The following is a 27,827-nucleotide window of genomic DNA, read 5'->3' on the forward strand; positions in this document are numbered from 1 at the left end:
TTCTGGTATGAAAACACAGCAACTTGATCCGATGACCCTACAAGCTCCGCCCCTATCGGCCAGGATGACGTCAAGGACAAGACGATTTTGAAGCACAACAATCCGCATCGCAGACTGCTCCTCTGTTAAGTTGCCTAGGGCGGAAGTAGTCTCATTCACTACTGCTTCAAGGGTTCTAGTTAATCTACGTATCAGCTTACTATTAGTGACCATACCTATATAGGGAAAGAAACCTTTATTGAAATCTGTGTATTGCTCCCATGCCGTTTCAGTGTAATCGACAATCAGGAGATCTCTCTGCTGTCTATTGTGTACTAAATGGGTATTTCTGTGATAATCAGGAGGGGCTAGGAAAACAGGTGGCAGAAGGAATGCTATGTAACAGGTACCATCCCAATCTAGAGGTAAACGTATATATGCAGTCTGGCCACATATGAAGTAGGAATGACGAGAAGCTCTGAATGTAGACTTGCCTTGATCACTGAATTTTATTACAGTGGTACATTTACTATGGCCCATGTGTATGGAACCATTCTTTCTTACACATAATTCACCTTTAACTGGAAATACTGACATAGCGGGCAAGATTGGTGTAGCTTCGGATTCAACATTCAGAATCATGAGGTTAAGTGTAAAGTTACCTAATCCATATACTTCATTTTCTAGATCAGTTCCTGTTCTTTTGGGAAGTCCCTCCTTGTTAGGGTAGCAGACTTTAAGCAAAACTAGGTTCAGGTTTCCCCATACCCAGTTGTCTTGATAAACTACTGAATTTGAATCTAGGGAATTAATCAAACTAAACCATGCTCCACAGGAGCCATTGTGTGTGAACGGGTACGGAAAGAGAGGCAAAACTCCCTTATAGTTCTGATAGGGAGGGAGTCGACCACATATCCAACAATTGGTAGCATTGTTGGTCTGATGGGAATGATGTAACATACTAATAAAAGTGTTGTTGCGCAGCGCAAATCTATAAGACAACTCATGCGGAGGTAATTCGCTAAAAGAATGTTCAGCAGTAGCATTGTAAGCACGCTTAGAAATAGGGTAATACATATGTAGCAATACACTAGAAATGATGATCAGAAGACTTAGAAAAAACAAAATTAATAATGTCACTATGCAATGACTACGAAGCGATTTACAGTACGCATGTTTTTTAAGCTGTATCTGTCTATTTCTTTCTCTATTTCGGTCTAGAGGATACATGTCAGAGACAAATTCAACCGATTCACCTTGGAGAGGACTTAAACAATCAAATTGTCTGACTTGCTAGACCTTAGTTTCAGTTTATAGAGTTCGTTCTCCGTCCTTTCAACCAAGGGGAGCTTTGAGTCTGTCTGTGAGGAAATGCAGGGCTGAGTGTTCACATCGGACGGTAGTCCATAAAATTTCTTGATATGGCTCGAGTGCAACCACCCTTTACGTCCCTCAATCTTCACGGCTGTCCTTGTTGTCAGCAAGACGAGCTTGGGCGACTGCCACCTAGGCTCCAGCTGGGTCTTCCGGTCGAAATTCCTCACAAGAACCAGGTCACCTGGAACCACGTCATGGGGCTTCACCTCAGTGTTATCGGGAAAAGCTGCAGCTACCTGTGAACGACAAGATTGTAGTGCAGACATCAAGGAAGCCAGGTAATCTGTCAGCATATTACAGTCAACATCAGTGATTTTACGAGGTATAGGCGTCCCCCACATATTTGGTGGTCTACCGAAGATCACCTCGTACGGGGATAGCCCTGTTCGAGAATGTGCTACCATTCTCATGTAAAAGAGCGCAACTGGTAAGGCTACTATCCAATCGACACCTTTTTCTCTACATATTTTGGACAATCTAATTTTCAGAGTTTGATTATGACGTTCCACGAGACCTGCTGCCTCGGGATGTCGGACACAGTGGAATTTCCATTGGTAACCTAACAGAAGTGAAACGTGTTTCATTAGTTCGGATGAGAATGGCTGGCCGTTATCTGAGTACACGACACGTGGCAAACCGTACCGTGGGAAGAATTCTCGGACTAGCTGTTTGGCAGTAGTCGGGGCAGTGTAATCTGAAACCGGGTAGGCTTCTGTCCAACGGGAAAGAGCACAGACAACTACGAGAACATATTTGAATCCTCGACATCGTTCCATCTGGATATAATCCATCTGGAGGACTTCAAAAGGGTGATCGGGAGGTTGAAATCCACCCTGCTCTACGGGAATGCTTTTACCTGGGTTGAACTGACAACATATCATACAGGTACGTACTTTCTGTTTGGCTGCTGCTCGCAAGTGTTTGTTGAACCAAATGTGTTGAATGCTGTCTAGCATAGCTTTTTCTCCTAGGTGCGCTGGACTATGTATTGTGTTAATGATGACTTGAACCATGGAGTCGGGAAGAAACCATATAGATTTTCCCTTCGTCATCCATCCTTGATCCGTTTGGATCCCTCCTAATTCAGTCCATTTCTTTATTTCTTCTGGTGTAGCATGTGTCTGTATGTCAATTACATCAAGGGCGGGATCCTTAACTGTCATGCAATGTGTTGGTGTCGGAACTATTGTCTTTGTCGTGTCAGTTGTATGAGTCTGGTTCTGAGCAGTCTGTTTAGCTGTTCTGTCAGCTAGGTCGTTACCCTGAGAAATTATATCGGTAACTTTTGTATGGGCTTTGCATTTCATAATCGATATTGCAGTAGGTAGATGAATCGCGTCTAATAGAGCTTGAATGAGGGGTCCGTGTTGGATGTGGGCACCGTGAGAAGTTAAATAACCTCTCTCTCGCCACAGTACGCCGAAGTCATGGACGACTCCGAATGCATAACGGGAATCTGTGTATATGTTGACTTTCTTATTTTTGGCTTGAATACAGGCTTGTGTCAGAGCGATGAGCTCTGCTGCTTGAGCTGACAGAGTGTTAATACAATTTGTTTCAATGACTTCAGTGTCTGTTGTGACTGCGTAAGCGGCCACTAACTCTCCTGTACTTGTTCTCATACATGAACCATCTACATACAATGTCAGGTCCGGATCTGATAAAAGGATATCTGTCAAGTCTTGTCTGGGTTTCGTCGTGATAGTAATGACTTCAATACAATCATGTGCTAATGGATCTGTTCCGTTTACTGGCAAAAGTGTGGCAGGATTTAATGTATTACAGCGTCTGATTTCTATGTGTGGCTGAAACAATGTTAATTCATAACCGGTGAGTCTTGCTATAGTCAAGTGTTGTGTTTGTGTGCGGTTCAAGAGAACCTCTACTGCGTGTGGTACTTGTACTGTCAATTGATGTCCTAACACTATGGCATCGCTTTGTCTGATTGCTAAAGCTGTTGCTGCCACTGATTTCAAGCACGCAGGAAGAGCCTGAGCTACGGGATCTAATGTACTAGAAAAATAAGCACATGGTTTGTGTGATCCTGCTTGTTCCTGAGTGAGTACTGACAAGGCAGTACCTTCGCGTTCTGTAACGAAGAGTGTAAAAGGCTTACTGTAACATGGTGTTGCTAAAACAGGTGCATGACATAAAGCTTTCTTTAAGCTTTCAAAGGTTTGCGTATGTTCTTGAGTCCAAGGGAGGACAGTCGATGTGGCTGCCTCCTGTGTTGTCAACTGAATGAGTGGTTTTGCTAGAAATGCATATTGAGGGATCCACTGCCTACAGTATGAAGTGAGGCCTATAAAAGCCCGCACCTCCTTTTGTGTCTTAGGTGGTGGCATGTTAGCAATTAACTGGATGCGGTCGGGTGTAAGCTGTCTTCCCTCCTTGGACAGCAAGTGCCCAAGGTAAACAACTTGCTGAACACAGAATTGCAGCTTAGAAGGGGACACCTTGTGCCCCTTGTCGGCCAGAAATTGTAAAACCGTCAGTGACGCTTTTTCACATTCAGGTTCGCTTCGGGCGGTGATCAGCAGATCATCGACATATTGAAGCAGGGCAGTGTTAACTGGCATGTGGATACTGTCAAGTTCTCGTTTCAGTGCTTGGCTATAGATGCTGGGGCTTTCTGTGAATCCTTGAGGAGCGCGTGTGAATTTAAAACTTCGTCCATTTAAACTGAATCCGAACAAATATTGACTTTCCGGATCTATTGGGACGCTAAAGAAGGCATTCTTGAGATCAATTACAGTAAAGAACGTTGCTTCTGAATCAATAGCTGTTAGTAATGAAGAGATATCTGGGACCACAGGGTATTGTGGTACAATACATTTATTTAATTCGCGCAGATCAATAACTAATCGATATACTGGTGGTGCCTTTGGATCCGTTCTTTTAAGAATCGGAATTATCGGTGAATTACATACATTGGAGTCGGTTTCCACAACCACTCCTTGTGCAATGAGCTCGTCAATGATTTGCAGCAAAGCCACAACAGCATCTGGTGGTAACTTGTATTGTCGCATTCGTGGTAGTACCACTCCTGTTTTTAGTGTGACTCAATATGGTGTAATGTTCATGCAACCAACATCAGTGGGGCCTTGTGCCCATAAATGTGTAGGTAAATTCTGCAGCCGGTGATCCATGTCTCTGGACACGTAGTGACCTTTGAAGTCACGTAAAAATAATCGTACTCCTTCCGGAGAACAACATATTATAGCTCCTAGAGCTTTCAATGTTTTTATACCTAACAAGTTTTCTGGACATGATTTAGTAAGCAATAAATCTGTAGTTCGTGTCAATGGACCAACCGTAAGTGGAAGGGGTTGCGATACTTCATTAATGATAGGCTTTCCTGAGAATCCAAGGGAAATATTCTGTGAGCCTGAGAGGGGTGCCCCTGGAACTTCACTGCGTCGTATAGTTGTTCTGCTTGCCCCTGTATCAAGTAAAAACTTTCTGTCTTCCCCTAATAGTTCACTATGTACATAAGGTCCCTCTTGATCTACAGGAACCTCGATAAGGGGTAAGCCAACTTCCCTCTCTAGGCTATTTCATGTGTATCGCTGATAATCGGGATAGTCAGTTTGTGCATATTGGTACATCTGTTGTGTCGTTGCTTGTGTGGCAGCAATAGGCTGCTGCTGTGATGTGGCTACGGTCTGTTGTGGAGCTGCCTGTTGCGGAGCTGGCCTAGATTGTGCATGCTGAGGGATTTGTGGTTGGTTCTGATCCTGTCTAGGTGGGCGTGGTCTTTCCTGGGTTTTACCCGTGGCGATATTATGTTTCAGAACTGCACAATCGTGTATATAATGACCTTGTTGTTTACAATAGTTGCATGTCCCTTTCACCGGACCTGCGGAATCACCCTTTTTATGACCATCAGCTGGAACTGACTGAGCCACAAGCATTTTCATTTTCGTGTCTTTCATACGTCTTTGTTCATGTTCTTGTTCTTCTCTAATTCTATTGTGGTGATATTGTAACATCTGTAACATCTGTGACGGGGTGTTACCTTGCCAGGTACTCTCAAATTTCAATACTCTATTCTTAACTTGCGGTAGGGAATTTTCAACTAATTTTGTCACAAACAGATGTGGGTATGACTCGCTACTTGCTTTTATGCCACTATTTAAACCAAAACATTTTTCAAATCGGGAATAGAAATCACTAGTGTCTTCATCTTGCTTTTGTTTACAGGCTGAGATTGCACCCCAGTCCTCCTTTTTCGTAGTTAATAAACGTGGCAGTACCTGCACTAGTAATCCTGGTAGTGCTGTAGTCTTTTCCCCAAGCCCTGATCCTGCAGCTCGGGCCTTTTCTTCGTTTTCTAATGCTGTCCAATCTATCTTTTGGTCTCCCACCTCCCATTCCTTTTCTTTGAGTTTCTCGTAAATACCGGCAGGCATTAATACTTTTAATATTTTCATAATGTCGGGGTAGGTATACTCTCCCATGAGTAACATGTCCTTTATCTCACGGTGGAAACCTGCTGGATCCTTGTCATGGCTGGGTACTACTTTCTTCATTTCTAATAATTCAATTTTAGTTATAGGCGTGTACACAAACACGCGTTTAAAGGTATTATCTTCACCTCTGATTGGGTGTACTTCGCGTAAGGGATTCTGTCTATCTATGTGATACATTTTTCTTCCCATAGTGGGAACTGGAACATGTTCTGGGCATACGAAAACTATATACTGGTTTCGAAATTCTAGAATTTCTTTAATTAAATCAGTACCTGACCCTCTCCATTTATTCGTGAGTAATTCTGTCAATATGTCAGGTAGGGGTCCAGGATCGGAGTGTTGGCTTTTATATAATATAAGGAGGTGTTGAATCATGTATATACCAGCTAATCGTTGTTCGCCTGGGGCAAGGTTCAGAAACGTGTGTGCTAGTGCATCATCACTGTATTTGCCGGGACTGTCAGCCCATTGTACTGCTGACCTGGCTAATTCTTGTTCATCCATGGAATCGAGCATATGGTACCCCCTTCGGTCTCGGAGTAATTTATCAGCAGCTTGGAATAGGTGTTCAGGAGACCTTGTATTTAACATAGGGGCTTGAAAATTTCTGTTACATTCTGGACGTATCGGACGTATTGGATCATTAAAGCATCTGGTATTATTGAAAGATCTTCCTTTACCTACATAAGCCATTGTCTCTAAGTGTCCTGTGGGCATTTCTGATTCTTCGTCCTCCTCTCCCTCTGATTCATGTTGGTCTGTCTCTAATCTTTCTTTATGTATTCGTTCTACTTCTTTGCGGATCTTTCGGCACATAACTACTATACATGTCTGTCTATCATGTTTCCCTTCTGATATATTCTGACCCCATTTGGTAAGTACTTGCATTTCCTTCTGCTCTACCTCAGGCCTGTCTTGGTTTCTGATCACACAGTTTATGAAGAAGCGTAACAGTTGTCTCTGTACATCCACTTTCTGGTATTCCATAGATTCGTCAATACTTTCAGGGCCTCGTCCTGATTGGACAAAGTGATATATATTGTCTAAATGTGCCACCATTCCTGGTAGCGTCGCTAAATACCTTGAAGTTCGTCGTATACGTAGTAATGACAGCAGCATACCGTCCCGTCTACCGGGCACAGGATCATATCTACAATCCACTAGATGCTCTTTAAACATGTCGGAAGTTGCTAGTTGGGGTGTACGTTCGTATGCTAAATCTCTAAGGGATAATTTATTTCCTCGGGGTGGCGTGGCAAAAATTTCTGTCGTACCTCCTGTCGCACCGTCTGAGGTGCTAGGCACGAAAGGATTTGTTGGATGTAAAATAGAAACTGTAGATGTAGGAAAAGCGGTAGAAACAGATGGACCTGTGGGAATGTGCGTAGGAGTTTGTTGTTGCGGGGATACAGACGGATGATCTTGGCGTTGAGCACCATCGGTGGGCGGTGTGTGTGGCGGAACATTAGCATATTCAGGAGCTACATCATCTAAATAGGAAGAAAGGAAAACGTCTTTTGCTGTTTTGGGATGTGCTTTTATCGGGAGTAATGGAGGTGTCAAGTCTTTCGGTATTTCCGAGGTGGCCTGAGGTAACCCTTCGGCCAGAAGAGGATACATACCATTCATAAGAGTTTCGTTGTCTGTCTACTTGTTCTGCTTTTACTCGGGTACCTTCCTCAATTAATATATTTTCTCGGGCTTTATTCGAATTCTCCCTACTTTTCTCTTCCTGTCTGAGCGCCTTTTCTGTACGTCTATATGATTCTTTACGCCATAATTCAATGGCATCTTTCTGTGACTGTCTGGCTTTCTTTTTCCATAATTCTTCTTCTATATCATGATGCAATCTGCATCCCAGGTCCCAGCTGCGGGCCACCTCTGACTTTCTGGTAAATCCTTGGTGTAGTCCACCCATAAATCAAGAAATAATACGGCATCTAGGCCATGCTTATGATACATAAAGTACCCTGGAGTGTCCCTAGGTGGAATGGGAACAGCTTCTTCGAGTACCCCTTTTCTGGTTTTGATCTGTCTTAATTTTGAAAAGAGCGGCATTTTTAGACCTTATTACTTGAACACACTTAATACAATAAACACAATAATGAACAATCATTCACACCACAATATGTAGAACGTATTAAAACATTTAACATTTAACATTTAACGAACGATGATAACTAATAAAAAACTAGTTACTGACATAATACTAACACTAGATAATACTGAATTATATGCAAGACATACTAGATATACTGCTAAGCAGTACAGATACACTGCTGAAACAGTGCAGACCGGATTTGTGTACCCAAACCCGTCTTGACCGGCACAAACCAATGTGCACGTCTAACTGCCTCCCCGGCAACGGTACTCACCGGGTAGCACGGAACGGAAGGCCTCGGAACTGAACTGAACTGGGCCGGACTGGACTCGACTGGACTCGGAACTTCGGAACCTGGTGGGCCTCGGTATACCTCGGATCTTGCTCTCTCAGCTAGGCTCTGGTCGGGATACTTCGCACTTCTCACCGCCTCGTCTGGGTGTTGATCGCAGCCTCAGTCACCCCCGCTTGGCCGGAGGGAGATACAGGAAATCCTGCGGGTACGCGTTGTTGTCCGTCCAGCTGTGGCAGGAGACCGGGCCTGCAACGCACCTCCGGCGCGTGAGATGAGAAAGTGTCCCTATTCGGGCGCCAATTTATGTGGTAAATATTTCATTACCTGTACTATTTTTTTATGCGGTAAAGTCTAGTAAGAATAACTCAGTAAAAATAAGAGGCAGAATCCGTGGTATTAGAGGTTCTGAAAGGCTTTATTCCTCTACAAAGGAATTATGGTTCGAACCATAGGCATCAAATTCCATCACCACGAGGGTTCAGGAAGGAAAAGCAATACATTATTGACAAGTAAGGATATTTATATGAAAAGCATTACATTAAGACAGATGCAGGAGGCGTAACAGCTGATAATACAGATAATAATACACATACGTAATGGAAAAAAAAGCGTACATATAGGCGTAACTAGAAACGTCATTAAACATGATGTCACAAGTGGGTGGATCCATAAGAGAATCCTGCAATGTCAGCAGAAATACTTGGCAGAGATGCGTGCGCAGCCGCATGACGTGTGATTGACGTGCAACTAGAGGGTGAAGGGGACTTGACATTTAGCTCTACATGTGGAGACAGAAGTCTGAGCGGTCATGTCAACCTAATCCCAAATCATATCTAATATCTTATGTTTAAAGAACTGTATTATCCAAAAGGAAAGGTCTCTCGGACGGAATCTATTCTATACTGACTGTTAGTGCGTGTACAAGCGTCTAAGTGTCTACATGAGATGCGAGGGGGCAGGAATCCTCCATAGTAACAGGGGCTATGAATTACTTGCATGAGGACAGTGAGGCCTGGCCCTTTGCTCGGTAGCTGGAAGAATGTTTACCTAAACTACTAGACAGGAATGCATCGGATGAGGAGCGGAGCAGATAATCTTGAAGGTGAAATACAGTTTTTGGCAGGCAACAGGCCGGATCAGGCACCGTTAGCCGCGCAGGGAGTAGGACAAAGTTCATGGATACAGATGCGGGCTCAGACTGGAGCTTTCAGAGGCAGAAGGCAGGAAAAGGCTTGATGCAGAATTCAGGGCCTACTCGCCTGAACTGTAAAACGTGGAAAGTGAACCACATAATGTCGGTGGCCTTTCATACTTAGGAATGGAATATCTGACCCATTCATGGCGGATCTGAAAGAGGACATGTTGACGGTGGACGCACATGTATTTGCGTCTTCATAACTGGAACTGGAGGGAACATACATGTACTTGTAGCATGCACATGGAGCCGTTGGGGTCTAAGATAGGGGACATAACTGATCATAAAATTCATATTAGGAAGTCAACATGTGCTGACACCTTTGGGATAGGATATTGGGGAAACAGGTAGGACTTTCATGTAGAGTAGAGTTAGGGAAACATATTTTTGGTTTTCTCTCAAATGAAAAGAGAATTGGACTCAGCTCCTATCCTTTGTTGCATTTTGATTTTGGAGTTCATCATATTATGCCTCTTATGCCAAATGATTTATATAAGTAGACTAGGCTCTGTATTGATTTTTATGTACCTATATACTCTGATATTGAGGTGTGTTTATTTTCAATTATTTTTGGTCTTATAATAAATCCACAAAATTGGAATTCGGAGTCTGTGATCCTTCAAAGCATGTCTAATTGAAAGTATATAAAAGGGCAACAGGAGTATGACCCATAGACCAGGTTGAGATCTGGGTAAGTCTACGTAATTAACAACAATGTCTCAACCAGATTCAATTAGGAAGGCATATAAAAGTGCATGTATACATCATCACAAGGCGGAAGCAAAAAAACGGGGAGACTCCCAATATTCTTTCAAAAGTAACCATGCCATCATTTATTTAAATTCACAGTTTATACAGAACAGTTATAACAGCACTGTGGGCATAAATTGCGAAGGCAACCCAAGGGAACTTTGTGCACGTTGTGACGGCGCAAGTGAGAAGTGGAAAAACACAGCGAAGGACGCAAGGTGACAAGGTGACGAAAAATATATATACAAGAATCGATGGTTCAATGGATTTAGTTCTCATCAATGATTGAAAAGTATGTAACTTTATATGAACCAAGGTTGTGTATGCGCCATGAGCTGCGCTGTATGGTTGGTCGACGGCATTTAGATCCTATTTAGTCAGGATCATCTTCAGGACTGGGTTGACAGATTTGTAGGGGTGCTGTACAAAGACAGGGGGATGCTGAACGGTGAGTCCACTGGTAAGTCAAGGATCAAAGTGGACGATGGCCACATAGAAGTGTATAGCCAGGGTGATTGGTTGCTGCATGTAATCACGAAATGGAGGAATGTGGTTGGTGTGCGGAGGTATCGCACGTCCGGAGCAGCAGCGAGTGGCATCTGCTGGTGAATTGTGAACCGCCGTGGTAGGCATGGGGACTAAATGAATTGGTCCTGACCATCACAGTCGTGTGCAGTCTATTTCGGCAAGTCAGAATTGAAAGTATAATCTTGAATTGTTTTACTCCCCTCCACACTTTTTAGCAAGCAATAAAAGACCATCTGCCTTGAACTTAGTAGGGAAGGTAAGGAGCAGTATTAGCGTCACCAGATTTATAACTTCCTATTCTCATAACCGATTATCATTTTTGTATTGGTTTAACATTATATTTTCTTCTTTTTACTACACTGGTTTATGAATTTTAGTGTTTGATTACTTGACTCATGAATTTTTGTTACTGTAAAAAGTATTACTCGTTTGCTTTCTACGAAGCCTGTTGCTTTGTGTTTTATGCTACTAGAGCTAAGTCTATAGATTCATTATTGAAACATGTTCTTTGCTTCTTAGAAAAGACAACTTGAATATCAGACCTCATTACATGCTCTCCCCTAGTTATTAACTCAGAAACTCCATTTATGCCTAGGTATATGATGGCTTTTCCTCACTTATGACGCTCCATCAGAATATATGATGGCAGTAGCCTGACATGTGATACTTCTCCCTGGAATTTGAAACTTTATTTGGCTATATGAAGTTTTCCTGGGAATGCAGCACCCGGGCTCTTGATGACTTCATCTCCCATATATGGAAAGAATCTTGGCATATGAGGGTATAATCAGTATATAATTGTTGTATCTCTTCCAGTACAGTCGAGTCACTAATATGGCACTTCATACTTAATTAACATCCCCAATAATGGCATGTGAATGGTACTTGAGAACAGAAAGGGTAAGTAATGTGTCCATGATCACACAATGTGGTCAATTAGGGAAGATGGTAATGTGTATTTGTAAAGTGCACGTATCACCCAGGAGTATCAAGCCACTGAATGACAGATGTTTATTGTTACCCAACTCAATGGTAGTTATTTTATCGACCTCAGAAGTATGAAAGGCTGAGTGAATCCACTGGGATTTTAACCTGTGACCATGAGGTCGAACACAGGCCCCTACAGTGGACGTATTAAGCCTGATAACAAAAGGAAAGATGGAACAGCCAACTGAATGTGCTATAGTACTAATCTAGACACAGAAAGTGAAGACACAGACCCTGGGGGAAGTCAAAACTATCCACAAAACAATTTACAAGACATTTGAGATTCCTCTTGTGGTACGAATAGCTACAGAACACTGCAGCATTTGGAAGTATTTGACCTCCAGGCTCTTTTGTGAAACTGCATTTAGCTTTTCCTGCTCTTAAAAATGTTGCCCAATTATGGAAGAAGTAAATAACAGCTGTATGAAAATCATCCTTTTTGCCCAGATCATCCCCATTTTGTGACTGACGCTGGTGGTTACTGACTCGGAAAGTGCACTGGGCTCTGCTAAGCACTGAGCTCTGCTAACTAGGCCCTGGGCCAGTCCTCTGTCCTCTAAAGCTATATGGTAATTTGTGTGATTCTAATTTACAAAAGTAACCTACCTGTAAGTCCCTACTATATGGTAGGGCATGTAGGTTTAGAGACTCCAGTGGACTTCATGCACTTAAGTGTGCACAGCTGTGATGTCTAGTGTCATATTGGCTGGGTTCAAACTGGAACGGAATGGTGAGCAAAACAACGATGGATTTAGGCCCAGACTGTACTGGGGTGAATGTATGACATTGTTCTGCATTCTGTCCATCACTGTTGTTTTTTCATTTGTCACCCGAGTGGGAAAGGTATGCCCAGACGTGAGTCCCGTGCTCTCCATGCCACTGGAATCAAGCTATCCTGGCTGAAGAGGGGTGAAACCCCGAAACCGGTCCTAGGATGCTTGTTTCCAGTCCTGGGAGGACCTGGCTTGGCAGTTCGGGCTGGACTGTACCGATGAGGCACAGGGTCAAGACTGATTTGCATATGGCTGGGTTCAAACTGGAACGGCATGGTGAGCAAAAAAACGATGGATTTAGGCCCAGATCTCTGTACTGGGGTGAATGTATGACATTGTTCTGCATTCTGTCCATCACTGTTGTTTTTGCATTTGTCACCCCGAGTGGGAAAGGTATGCCCAGACGTGGGTCTCGTGCTCTCCATGCCACTGGAATCAAGCTATCCTGGCTGAAGAGGGGTGAAACCCCGAACCCGGTCCTAGGATGCTTGTTTCCAGTCCTGGGAGGACCTGGCTTGGCAGTTCGGGCTGGACTGTACCCATGAGGCACAGGGTCAAGACTGATTTGCATATGGCTGGGTTAAAAGTGGAACGGCATGGTGAGCAAAAAAACGATGGATTTAGGCCCAGATCTCTGCACTGGGGTGAATGTATGACATTGTTCTGCATTCTGTCCATCACTGTTGTTTTTGCTAGTGTCATATTAAAGCCAGTTCCTCCTTGCCGGCTGGCTTTAAAACAAAACTATGTCCAAATTCAACTTTGGAATTAAAAGTACTTCCAAAGTCCAAAACTACCTTTTTATTACTTAAAAGTCACCACTAATTTCTGCCCTAGGTCCCCTAAGGATAGGATGCATGGATATAAAAAGCAGGGACAATATACATTTGTTTTATATGCTCTGGTAAAGAAAAACTCCCAAAGTCGTTTGTCCCTATGGTAATGCTGCCAGCCCCATATGCTAACATGGGAAAGGCTTTATTAAATTAAATAAAGCGTATCTTTGCATTGGCGCTAGCTAGTAATACCATTTAAAGCATCAAATTAACAGTCACATTAAATTCAACAACTTGCCAATCTTGGATTTAATATAACTATTCCAGGAAAGTCGCTTTAGTACTTACTATCCTAAAGTTACCTAAAGCCACCCTGTAGCAGCCTCTTCTGAGTGGTCAGCTTTCGACAACCTGAGCCAAAATGCTCCCTGAATAGGTGTGAACAAGCCTGGGGCTGCAACAATATGGCCATTTGAAAAGAGGAGATTTGTTTTCTGGTGAAGCGAGGGAGAGGAAGGGGCCTGGGGATATAAGCTGGACTTCAAAGGCAGGAGAACAGTTGTCACAGGACCTAGGCCACTCCTTCCTTCCTTGATCCCCAGCCAAATGGGAGTAGTCAGTAGTTAACCACAGTTCTGAGTGTGGTTACAAAGACAAACACCAAGGAGAGGTTTTCTTCAGCTTGATATTTTGGAGAATACTGCATACTGGGCCAAAAGTTTGCCACACTTCACAGGAAGAGGTCATACTAGAGGGAGGTAGCCTATTCCCAATAGGTTAGGGTGTCCACCCTCCCTCAGGCACAGAAATAAGGAATAAAGAAGGCAGCTCTGAGTAGCTCACCAGAACACTGCCTGGATCAAAAGAAGGATTGCCCTGGTGTACCCTTGGATTGCACCACAAAAGGCTTGCACCTAGAAAGACAGCACCTGCTGCACTCACAAGCCTCCACTCAGAAAGGACTGTGCCTGACTCAAAGGAAAAGGAGTGGACTCCCTATTCAGCAACAGGTACAACAGAGCTGAAAAAAGTCACCGGCAAAGTCAAAGAGAGGATTATCCCAGTGGACCAGTTGCACCTGGATTTTACTGGACTGAACAGGTGCATTGTGGGAGATTTGAATCCTGGCCCCCAAGAGGAAATCCAGAGGCTGGCTTGTGCTACCAAACCATTATTTTATCCAATGGAACCAACAAGAACCAAGACTTCAATGTTGTTAAACTTTCTGCAAAGTTTTGCATAAAAGCTCTAGGAGGAGACCACTTTGACATTGAAGTTAAGCCACCGATGTCAACTTGCCACTCGGACTGACCTTGCTGGTTCATTGCACAGAAGCCGTCAACGACCGCTTGAAGAGCCCCCTCACCTCGACACCGAGTATTCGACACCCATCTTTCACTAAGTCGTCAGGCTGCAGAAGGCCGCCATCATAGAATCAAACCCGGGATCCAGAAAGCCTGAGGATCAGTTGACTAGACAAAAGAACCAAGAACAAGACTAAGGGCCTGAATTAGATCTTGGTGGACGGGTTACACTGTCACAACAATCCCATAGGTGGGTCCCTAGAGTATGTCCAACCCCCAAACTTAGTATAAGTATGGGAACCCAGTCCTCGTGACTTTAGATTACCCTGGACGAAACACTGCAATATATATCCTGGACCTTCGACTTTCTATTTCGACTAGAAGATGGAAGAAATCTCCCTTGGAGTCAAGGAGTGACTCCCCTGCTTGGCAGGCACCAAAGAAACAACTGTCTGGTCTGCAATTCTGAAGCTCCCGCTGGACGCCGAAGTCTCTGCATCACCAAAGGTGGATTTCCTGACTTCCCTGAGGCTACCCTGAGTCCACAGCAAAGCTGAGGTCTGTGGCTATCGTGGGTGACGAGGAACCATGACCCCTGGGCACGGTGTACTATTGCTGGTACATCGACTTCCTGTTCATTCTTGAAGTTCTGCTTTGGGCTCCAAGTAGCCCCAGCACAAACTGAACTGAAGATCTCCGGCCTCCACTCTACGAATGACCCGTGGGCTGGGTTCCAGTGTGACCACTCGAGGCTCCTCCACGATCGCTAGCCTGTTGGGTAGTGGGCCCCACGAAGGCAACTCCTCTTCTACTTGGGCTTCCCGGGTTGCTCCAGACGTGCTCTGACTTACCATCGCTGGGTGAGTCCCTCAGACCTTGCTGGTCTGCACCGACGTCCTACTTGTCTTTCCACGAGACTTGCCGTTGTCAAGGCTTGTTGGGTCCAATCTGGTCGCCGACACCGCAGCACTAGACAGACTTCGTGGGACAGCTCGAATCCGGCTCATGGACTTCGTCAACGCCTCCTGGACCTCGTGGCTGAAGAGTCAAGACACCCCTCAACTCACCTGAAGCACCCAACGTCTGTGGGCATTGGTCCATCCTGCCCTAGGTCACTGGCAAGTGACCCAGACTCTGTCCCCTCTGCATTCAGGTTCCTTCCATCCTAGATCCAGGCTTGGATCTCTTCTCTTCGGACACTTCTCCTCTTCAGGGCAGCAGCAGTTCTTCGCCAGCCTCCATTGTAATCGACGACGCGACCCGACACCAAAAGACACCTATGCACCCGGCTTCCCTGGGTGAGGTAACTTGAGAACTTCGGTGCTCCCGTGGGTGCTAGCCTTAGAACTTCTTAAGTCCAAAAGGGTTTTGTCCTGACTCGATTCTAAGTGTCCCTAATCTTTAAATTTCCAACCTGACATTGCCCATAGAAGCCAACGGGAACCCGCAGTTGTGTTTACACACTGCACACAGTCCCCGTGGGTCCCCTGTGTCACTACCTTGGGTGGTTCCTTGGGGTCCCAGCGATTCTACAGGCTCTAGGCCTTGTGTCTAGCTCAGTCGTTGTTCTTTTACCACTTTATTGGTATATGGTTTGGTACGCCCCTAGGGCCCAAACGTGTATTTGTGCTATTACTGTTGATTAATAACTTGTAAATTAAGTACTTCGAACTCCAGTCTCATAAAGAGACTAGAGGGGTGTGTTTTAACCTAAATACATATATTTTGAATATATACCTGGTGTGGTTATCCTTTCATTTAATCATTCAAGAGATTATAGACTGGTAAAACAAGCTGCTTTACATTCCTTCAAGACTTAGCCTGAGGGCTGCTCTCCATAGCTACCACTAGGCTAGCTTTAAATAAAGGTTGTCTTTAACCAATTCACCATAAGGGGTTGTTTGGACTGATACAAGGTGCCCACTAGAACTAGTGGACAGCATATATCAGGCCACCTTCTCACAACTTCCATCCGATGATTTTTGTTTGTATTTCTTCCTGTTACTAGACCACTCGATGTTTGCATGCTCAACAGAAAGGCACAGCAGGGTGCTGGGATAACACTTTCTACCTCATCTGCCTGCATAATTGCTCAAGATCGTACAGTGTCCTACATAAGATAGCCATTACTTGTAGGTCAAGTGAGACTAATTTGTAGCCTTTTTCACTTAAAAGAAAGCGCCTGCCCTGCAAAGCTGAAAAATGACACCCTAATGAAATTGTTGACTAGCCACAGGGATGGTCCATTCTACAACCATCATCAACTAAGCATGAAGACTCTATTTCATTTTCATAGAGTTACGTGTCATTTTATCAGTTTGCTTTTGACTACTAAATCACGTATTAACTAAAATACATTTTAAAGAGGCCTATAAAAATAGATGAATGCCCTAAAGTTGATGTCCACCTAGCTGAACAAAGAGAGACGAGAAGAAGGTATTTTAAGATTGCACAATGAGGCGTGCATGTTTGATTAGTCAGTATTTGACATGGAGGTTGGACAGGGAGGGTTGTTGTTTATTGAAAGCAATACAATTCTTGGTACACCTTTAACAAACAGGATTAAAAAGCATTTTATTATTGTTAGGCACGGTGTATGGAACAGGATTACAGCGCGTTTTATTGCCACTTGGGAGGGTTTGTGTATAGCGACTCCAATATCATAGATGACATCCAGCGAGACGGCAGTACAACATTATAATTTGCATTTTATGGTTTCCGGGCACAATAAGGCAGGTATTGAGCACTACAGACAATTTTCAGAACCGTCTGACATGCCACACGATTGGCAGAAGTGGAGTTCAGCATAAGTATTGTGGACGGTCTAGGGAGAGAAAAAGGAACAATTGACTCATAGCATGCATTGTCCTGCAGCAAACGCGCATGCCCTGAGAAGGAAACTTTGTGTGTACAGAGACCAGGGTCGGAGCGGCCTCTAGGGCAATCAGGCAGTGCCAGAATAGCTGGTCACTGGTCTACGTGTGGTTCGGTTTTCGTCCCTTTTCAGGAACTGTTTATGCTCTGGTCGCCCAGCTTTTTCTCTTCATTTCCCTGCTGTTTCCACAGATATTGCCAGCAGCAAGAACACATGCATGTGGTCTCCCAGACCTTGCGAAATACCTACACCCCATGCCTTTACAAGTTAAAAACTGCAAGATTTGCAAATGTGGGACACTTTTTAGGTCTCGCCTGACCCAGCGCATGCGCTGGGCTGGCGAGACTTTTTGTGAGGGCTTAAAAAAATGCTACCATGGCCAGCCTAGAGCTACAGTGCATGTGCGCGGGCGAGTGCCGTGCTTGGTCGCAATCGCGATCACTTTCGCGGCCACACGGCCGCTTTATTGTTCTCCGTGAGCCAATACTTGTTGTATTTTGTAATTATTCTTACATTTTGAATAATCCTCATGGTTATGACTTTAGATTTTTCCTGCAAAGGTTTTAGTTGTTCATGGGCCCTCGTCCTCTGGACTCACGTGGTCCTATTCTGCGCAGCAGCACTTTACATTGAATTGTGAAAGCATCAACAGGGGCAAGGCAAGGTGAAAGGATACAAACACAGTGAGTCTGTTTGATGGATTTATGCAGATTAAGCTTACCTTCTAAATGGTAACTGTACAGGTTGCAGAAGAACGATCTGTCCCAACATTACATTCAGGGACCTCAATATCAGGGCCAGAATCTCAGTAATGACGGGGATAAAGGACAGTGTAAAAGAGGCTACCAGTATCAGTGCCTTCAGCGACCTACAAGTGAACGCAGAAGTATTTGATGAAGGAGGCCCCCACCCACCAATCAACATCCAGCATTGCCAAAGCAAAATTACAACTGCACCACGCTGCATTCAAATATGGAATAATAACTATATTTTTGTAAAATTTTGGGTTGGTATCAGGGTGTGGATAGAAACTGGAGAAAGGCACGTCGAGCACATAGAACGCAGTTCTAACAGGATAGGAAAACTGGACTGCCTGGTCATAATCTAGGCCAATGATAAAGTTGCTTTTTAATTAGACCCCAGTAGAACTTTGGGGCATGTGGACCGAGCAGTCAATGAGATGGATATGTAGGCCTAGAAGGTTCAAATTGTGTGCATTCGACTGAAAAAGAAAATAGGGTAAATAAATAAAACGAAACTCATTTATTTATTTATATGTGTACTTTTCCTGAAAACCTCTGTAATCCATAATTTACTACCCCCACCCTGCCCCTCCCACTCACCACAACCACAACCACACAACCACAACCACACACACAACCACACCCACACACAACCACACACACACACACAACTACACGCACAACCACACCCACAACCACATGTACAACCATACACACGCTACCACACCCAAACACACACAACCACACCCAAACACACACAACCACACCCAACCACACACCCACACACACAACCACACAACCACACACACACACAACCACAACCACACACACAACCACATAAACAACCACACACCCACAGCCACACCCACAACCACACCCACAACGACACACACACACAACCACACACAACCACAACCAAACACAACCACCCACACACAATCACACACACAACCACACACACAACCACACACAACCACACACATGACCACAACCACACACACAACTACACGCACAGACACAACCACACACACACAACCACACTCACACACACACAACTACACACACACACACAACCACACCCACACACAGCCACACACAACCACAGACACAACCACACAAACAACCACACAAACAACCACACACACACAACCACACCCACAACCACACACACACAACCACACACAACCACAACCCCACCCACCCAACCACACACACACAACCACAACCACACACACAGCAACACACACAACCACAACCACACACACAACCACACAAACACACCCACAACCACACAAACACACCCACAACCACACACAACCACACCCACAACCACACACACACACACAACCACACACAACCACACACACACATAACCACACACAACCACACACACACATAACCACACACACAACCACACACAACCACACACACGCCACACACACACAACCACACACACAACCACACACAACCACACATCCACACACACCCACAACTGCACCCACACCCACAACCACACACACACAACCACACACACATACACAACCACACACAACCACACCAACCATTGGCATAGCCAATAGGTCTCACCTTTGGGACCTTATAAGTGTTAGCCATGCAACAGTTGATGTGGTTGCACCAAGGATATTGTGCTGCATAACTAAATACTTAGAAGGTCCCAAAAGCGAGGCCTATTGGCTATGCCAATGCTTGTTTAGATATCCTACCTGTTAATGGAGGGGGGCCTATTTATTGTCCCAGTTCGAGCCTGACAGGGATCCAGTGACATGAACTGGGGCGTGGGGAGAGGATGTGGTCCGTCGGCTAGACTGACGACTTTGGTGCTGGAAAGCAGGGCCCGAGCCTCGGGGTCGCGTCCATATCCTGTGATTCTGAGCAAATCTCTGGGGGGCATATTATCAAGCACGGCGTTAAAATTATCGCCGCTTTAGCGGCAGAAAACTGCCACTAAAGCGGCGATAATGAGCTTGATAATATGCCTCAGAGAATTCCAATAGAAGCCCATGTTGACACCAGAACATGGGCTTCTATGAGAATTCTCAAGGGCATATTATCAAGCACATTATCGCCGCTTTAGCGGCAGTTTTCTGCTGCTAAAGCGGTGATAATTTTAACGCCATTTATTGATAATATGCCCCTTAATCTCCCCGTGCCTGAATGTGTAAATTCATGTAAAGCGCTCCAATACCTTCGGGTCGCATTCGTGCTATATAAAATCTGCAATAAAAAAAAAACTGACATTCGAGGTCCAGAACGAGACGAACGTCTGATTTCTGATTGAGAGGCAAGAATGACTTTTGAATGAAAGGTTTTTAGTGGTCCAGCGAAAGCAAATGACTGATTCTTCTTAAATATTTTGAGCTTGAAAAGCAAAAAAAAAACAGATGTCTGTTTGCTGGCCTGGAACTCAAGAAATGTATCATTACCCACGACGAAGCCAAGATGTCTGAAGGACTGAGGGGGAGCAGGGGTCATCACAAGGGTTTGATGCTTGTAACAGTATTAGCACCTCGGTTTTAATGCCATTACACTTTAATGCATTAGGGGCTTTGCAAATGGATCCTGCATCCAGGTAGCCTAGAAACTTTGCTTGGTAGACAGTCCATTGAACATGCAGGCAGCTCGAGGCTGCCCGTCGTTCACATGGGTGTAATGAAGGACGCTGAATGAATGAATCAGCTGAGCTAATGGGGTGATTTTGAAAAGATCTCCAAACCTCACGCTTGACTTGAGATTTCTGTAAACATCTAACCATTGTGAGTTTCTAACATCCCTACTGGAACCTAAAAATATAAAAATGTGAAAATATGTAACCCTGAGATGATTTGCAAATGTAAGATCCTTATGTGAATTGGGGCTCTTTATGTAATTTGGAAATAATAATGTGAGCCTGCGATATCAGTACCTGGGATCATTAAGTGAAACTGAGATCATTATGTGAACCCAAGATTGTTGCAGGAACGTCTGATCAAATACATGGAACTCAAATTATTATGTGAACCGCAAATCACTGCATGAATCCGAGATCAATATTTGAACAAGAGCTCCTTTTGTTAACCTGAGGCAAGGTTTGTAAAGGTCAGTATGTCTACCTGCAACGATTATCTGAGCCACAATCACTGCATTAACTCCAGAGCATTAGGTGAACTTAATATTACCGTCTCAAAGATAAAAGGGACTATTTACAAAACATGTTCCACGCAAGTAAGCTGTGCACACCCATACATACAAAAGGTTAAGAATGCGAACAATCTCCAAAAGCATCACTTAAAGGCTATTTACAGCTGTGCGACGCTGCTCTTTGGGTGTGGTGCCTTAGTTTGACAGCATCAGGAGTGGCAGATCATGTATACCATTGCATACGGAGGTTTGTTGCACGGAGCTGGGGCCATTCAATTAAAGGGTTCCCAAAAAGTAGCATTTGTTTCACAATTTTTGGAAAGGATTTTTATAACTTACTCTTCTCGGGGTTTGCTTGTGGTCCCTTCTGGACAGGGCTTCAAATGCAGTTTGGGGTGGACTGTTCCTATGAGGAGCAAGGTCAGTACTGTTTTGCATAATGCACGCCTTTGTCTACAATGGCCTGGTGGGCAAAACATGATTGACTGGAATGCTGGCCGAGCAATTGCCAGTAGCTGTGATTAATTAAAGCATTCCATCCATCTCCTTGTGGTTATAGTTGACAAACTAAGTGCTGCGGGTATGCTCAGACATGGCTCCCATGCTCACTGTGCCACAGGATTCAAGCTGCACCCTACTAACGAGCCCCAGGTAGGGCAACCCCGATCTGGAGTTTCTTGTGGTCCTTTCTACATGGGTTCACACCTGGCCATTTGATACAAACCGTTCCTATGATGAGCAGTGTTGGTACCGATTTGCATGGCATGGTGGATGAAAAATGATGGACTGAAATGCGTCCAGAGCTGATGCCAGTGGTTGAGATTAATTCTAGAATTCCTTCCATTAACTTGTTGTTGCAGCTGACACTCTAAGTGTGACCCAGGTGTGGGTACTGTGCTCATTGTGACATAAAACTCAAGCTACACTCCACTGATGAGCCCATATGTACAAAAGGTTAAGAGTGCAAACAATCTCCAAAAGTAGTGGTAATTTTAATGCTGTTTACAGCTAAGTGACATAGATCATTTGACGTGGTGCCTTCATTTGGCAGCCCCAGGAGTAGCAGATCACATATACTATTGTGCATAGAGGTTTGGGTGTCTACCTGTTTTGCAGAGTGGAGTCCATTCTATGACAAGGAATTTGCAATGATATCAGGAGTTCACAAAAAAAACCCATTAGTTTCCCATTTTTTGGTATGACATTTTATGACTTACTCTTCTGAGGTTGCCTGTGATCCCTTCTGGAGGGGGTTCATCTGGCAGTTCGAGATCTTCTGTTTCCAGGAGGAACAGGCGCAGTACTGATTTACATAATGCAGGCCCTTGTCTATAGTGGCATGGTGGGTGTAAAATTATAGAATCAAATGCAGCCTGAGCGATTGCTAGTGTCTGAGATTAATTCATGCATTCCATCCATCACGTTGTTGATGTTACACTTTACACCCTAAGTCTAACAGATATGCCCTAACGTGGGTCCCTTGCTAACTATGTCATTGTATTCAAGCTACAACTTACTGACAAGTAATACGTAGGGCAAAGTGGTTCTGGGGTTACTTGAGTTCACTTCTGGAGGGTGTCTTCCCAGGAAGTGTGGGTTGGACTGTTCCCATGTGGAGCAGTGTTATTACTAATCTGAAGAAGGCAGGCCTTTATCTAGAGTGGCAAAGTGGGTGAGAAAGAATGTGGCTCAAGCAATTACCAATGGCTCAATTTAATTCAAGTATTCCATCAATCACTTTGCTTTTGTTCCAGTACACACCCTAAAAGCAACGGGTATGCCTGTCCATGGGTCCCATGCTCACTATGCCTTAGAGTTGAAACGGAACCCTACTGATGGGCCCTAAGTAAGGCGAAACCAGTCTAGGGTTGCTTGTAGTACCTTCCTTGTGGAGGCCTCATCTGGCATTTTGGGTGAGGAGCACGGTCAGTATTTATTTTCAGGTGTCAGGCTTTTGTCTAGAATAGCATGGTGAGCTAAAAATGATCGACTGCAAGGTGGCTTGAGCGATTGCCAATGGCCGAGATTGATGCAAGCATTCCTTTCATCACCTTTTTGTACTTTATTTTTGCAAGGACACTAGATGATGCACAAGATTGATCTAATAGCAACATAAATGACAACCACAATCAGAATAATACAATAATGGATTCAAATATCTTCATATCCCAGGGGTCGAAAACGTCTCATAGCCAATCCTAGATGCTTCTAAGACTTAGCATAGAGCCACTTTGTATCTCATGTGCCTTTTTCAGACTCCCCTTACTATTATCTATCTGCTTGTGTATACTAAGAGAAGTATTGGGAAGGTTAGTGCAGTATTCATTGCATATGATCACACAAATCCCTCTTTGGCTGCTAAGGGATAATCTAAAGCCATTCTATTTTGAATCAGCATTTTGGCACGAGATTTAACTTTTCTGTTACTAATCCTAAAGCTATTGTGGTGGACTTTGCTTTTTCTTCCAAAAGCTCTGCATTTTTTCTTATTTTGTCCAAAGCCACAGCCATTCCATGATTGGGAATCAGAGTGGGGAAAAGCCTAGAGGTCATTTAAAAAGCCTGCCCACCAATCTTTTGTTCTAAAGAATGATTATCAAAATGTCTTATGGCAGGAACAATGTATCCTAAGTAACAAGTTCCAGTCCTATATAAATGCATCTAATGGTAAGCCCATGATCTGCAAATAAATATGAGTGACTCCCTTCTGAATGACATTTGAAAACCGACAGGTCATGAGGAAGGCGATCTTCAATGGTAGGAGAACCAAAACCAATGACACCAATGTTCTCTACAGTTAAATCACATTTAATCTGTCCAACAAAAAATAGTGGAAATACGTGCATCATACTGCTTGTAAATAAATCCTTGCTCAGTCATTGCGAGATTAGTCATGCCTTGCATATTTCAATAAAAACGATTATTTAACTTGTCAAGGTCTGGGAAAGAAGAGGGCTTTCAGCATACTCTATCAGCCTATACCCAAGGTGGGAAAACCGCAGACATGTATCATTATACTGCTTCGTACGCCAATCTAAGGGATACAATCTTCAACTTTGACAACATTGTGTGCAACTCCAACAGTAAGAGTTAATGGTCTGCTTGTACTTTCCAGAAATACCACTAAGAAGTTACCCTTGTAGGCTGAGCAGCAGTTTAGTACCAGAGGAGTTTCAGCACAGTTCAATCTTGGAATGATTCCCCATTCTGGGGCAAGGATATATCCCACCATCAGTCAGATGCTCAAGGCTGCGATGAAGATAGCAGGCCAGACCTGCAGAACAATGTATCCAGAAGGAAAGACCGCTTTCCGTGGAGGAAGGCAATAACAATAAGAGACTGTTGGGGGACTGACATCATGCATTGGGGGAGCCTGCAGAAGAGGAGGTTAGATCCAGGCCTTGGAGCAGCAGCAGGGCCACTGTAATCTCTAAGAGGATAACCTATTTTATAGTGGGAAGAGGGGATACAGGTCACTAGGCCTCAGCATTTAACAGCAGTGTTTTTGATGAGTAGGATCTGGAAAGGTGAGAGCAGTCTTCCTCTGGTATATGCAGACACATACCCAATCTATGGGCTGGAGAGAATGGCAGGCCTCTTCAGACACCACATAGGGTATCTTGCATTTGAGAATGGGAACTGAGGAGACATTGCATAAGCTTTATGAAAAATGGTAACACAACCCCAACCTTTAAATGAAGTCGTTCTTTTGCAGGGAAAAAACACAGGGGTATATGAGAGGAGCATCATGGCATGGCCCACGATGATTTCATACAATCTTACTTTTGTTTTCTATGCGATTATAAGGGTACATTTCTCCACATATGAAGAATATGAACATTAAAACAAGTACATAGGAGTACCATACACTCTTAGGTAGTTGCAGAAAATAAACCTGGATTGCACGAAGGACCTGAAAGGGGGTGGATAAGCAGCAGGAGTGGTAGTGTCTCCTTTTCCAGCATTGAAGGACAAGCATGTGGCAAACGACTGGCAAGAGCTTTGGGTTATAGAATAAAAGAAGGATGCATACCAATTAGTTACTGTGGACATTTCATGCCATACCTACCAATATGGGCTGCTCCATTATTAACCCTGGTGAGGTTGTGTAGCAATGCTTCTAGAGCAACCACATGCCCAGTGATGCCTCTCCACTCCCCTTTATGGTCTCTTTGATATCGCTTCTTGATCCTGGATTGATTTTAATTTTCAAAGGCTTGCTCCTGGAATTGAGGCAATCCTTTTAGCATTTGTGCAGGAAATATATTAATTTTTTACAACATACATGGCAACATGAGCAATTTTAAACAAGACAGCATTTTTTAGCAATAGAATCGGCTAGGTCATTGCCTCTTGAAACATCATCATGAGGGTGTTGGTCAAGCTACACATTTGACCACAGGCACTTTTTCTGGTAATTGCAAAGCATTTGAAATATTTTGAACACACTGCCCCATTTTTATTGGAGCGCCTGCTGTATCAGTAATCCTCTTTGCATCCAAAGGTACCCAAAATCATGCTTCACTACAAATGCATATTTTGAGTCCATGTAAACAGTGACAATGTTTTTGTCTTAGCTAGGATGCAAGCCCGGGTAAGTGCAATGAGCTCTGCTACTTTGGCGGATTTCACTGTGGGCAAACAACTGGACATACAGTGCAAGCAACGTAACCAGCAGCTAGAGCACCTTTATAATGTCTGAGACAAAAACCATCCACAAAAAAAATCAGTTCACATTCATTGAGGGGTACATCAGTTAAATCGATCTGTGTCTTAGTAACTTATGCAGTGATTAGGATTCAATCATGTGGCTCTCCATCTTCACCAATAGGCATTAATGAAGCAGATATCAGAACGGGACAGCAAACTAAAGCAATATGAGAAGTAGACAATAGTATTTCATATTGCGACAACCATGCTGTGGAAAGATGCTGAGTTTTTAGAGTGAAAAGAAGCACAATCATGGAGTGGAGCACTGCAACAGTTAGTGGAGAACTTAACATAATATTTTCAGAGACTTCAACAGGCAGCACAGCAACCTTAAACATGGTGGTAGCCAAGCCTCAACTGGGTCCAACACTGAGGAGTAATATGCAATAGGCCTTTTATGACCCCCATAACTTTGTACAAAAACCACAAGTGCAAATCCATTTTATTCACAACAATACAAAGTAAGAAGTTTAACATAATCTGGGAGCCCCAAAGTGGGTGAAGAGGTCAACAGTTGCTTAATTTTTATAACTACATTACAGCTGTGCTGGATTACTGCAAATTTTCAGGGGTGTCTTTTCTGACATATTCTTGTAATTGCTTGGCCATGTTGCATTACCGAAAATCCTTTGTCTACATTACCTCGCCATTCCTACAAAGGTGCCTACCTAGGAAACCATTGCAGAGTAGGACAACTTACAAATGTCTTCAACTCTTTCGGAGGACAAATGAAGCTTGCCAGCAGAAATTCCATAGCCAAAATATCGTACTCAGGGAAGAGAAAATTGATTTTTTTCAGTTGAAGCCTTTTCTTTTCTTAGCCAATTTTGTGGGGAAATAGAAGGAGCCTTCATTGCACTGATCTAAAGAAATAGATGCCAATGGTAAATGGTCAACATATTGAACCAGAGTAGATCCCCAGGGGAAGACCAACATGTCCAAATCCTTCTTTAGGGTTTGGGAAAAGATTGCAGGCAAATCTTTAAATCCTTGTGGGAGTAAGGTCCATGAAAGCTGACGCCATCAGAATGTGAACAAGAAGAGATACTGACTCTTCTCGTGTACAAGAATTGAAAAGAAGGCAGAAGAACGATCAACCACAGTGATCCATTAGGCATTGACAGGGATGCAAGATAGAATAATAATAGCAGGGCTAGGGACCACATGAAAGCATGGGATAACATCATTATTGATAGTCCCGAGGTCCTGAACAAACCTGCACACATTGGTCTTCCCCGTCTTGCATTTCAGGAGAATCAGGGTGTTACACATACCAACAACAAGAACTATAACCCCTTGCTTCATCAGATCTGCTATTACAATGTGAGTGATGTCACATTATTGCTCAAAACCCAAGCTGACATCATCAAACCAAGCAAAATTCTGCAATGCTGTTCCGTACTGGTTGGATGGAATCTGGAACATAGAGCCAATGTGACCAAATTCCATACAACGACAGTTTAGCCTGGGCTTTTGTAGCATGAAGATGTATCATAGGTTGTTGTAAATAAACGTACCTTTAAATTGGACCTCGTGTGATCCTGCTTATTGGAGGAGAAGATGTTACACTGGCGATGAGCAGAGAACAGACATAGAAGCCTGAAGCCCTGCGATGATGCAGATCACGACACTGAGAAGAATTTGAAACTGCGGCAGCAGCATACTCGGCAGTGGCATAAGAACTCGGCTGTGGTTCCAGCGCAGCACAACAGAATTGGAAAGTACTGTGTTTAACGATGTAATTTCATTTTGCTCAACACGCAAGTGTGTGGGCACGAACCAGTGCGCGAGCCAGGGCATATCGTTGCTGGGCTACAAATCAAC

General features: G+C 43.8%; 1 long non-coding RNA gene across 2 annotated transcripts in view; it reads right to left on the reverse strand.

The window, feature by feature from the left end:
- The window catches only part of LOC146809918 (uncharacterized), a 269,958-nt gene that overhangs the window by 125,287 nt on the left and 116,844 nt on the right, over positions 1-27,827 (reverse strand). For both annotated transcript variants that reach the window (XR_014966512.1, XR_014966513.1), the window contains exon 4: positions 25,363-25,516. This is a non-coding gene — a long non-coding RNA (uncharacterized LOC146809918). The remainder of the gene's footprint in view (positions 1-25,362; positions 25,517-27,827) is intronic.

The sequence above is a fragment of the Triturus cristatus genome, chromosome 7 (assembly GCF_964204655.1).
Source record: "Triturus cristatus chromosome 7, aTriCri1.1, whole genome shotgun sequence".
In the NCBI taxonomy this organism is placed as follows: domain Eukaryota; kingdom Metazoa; phylum Chordata; class Amphibia; order Caudata; family Salamandridae; genus Triturus; species Triturus cristatus.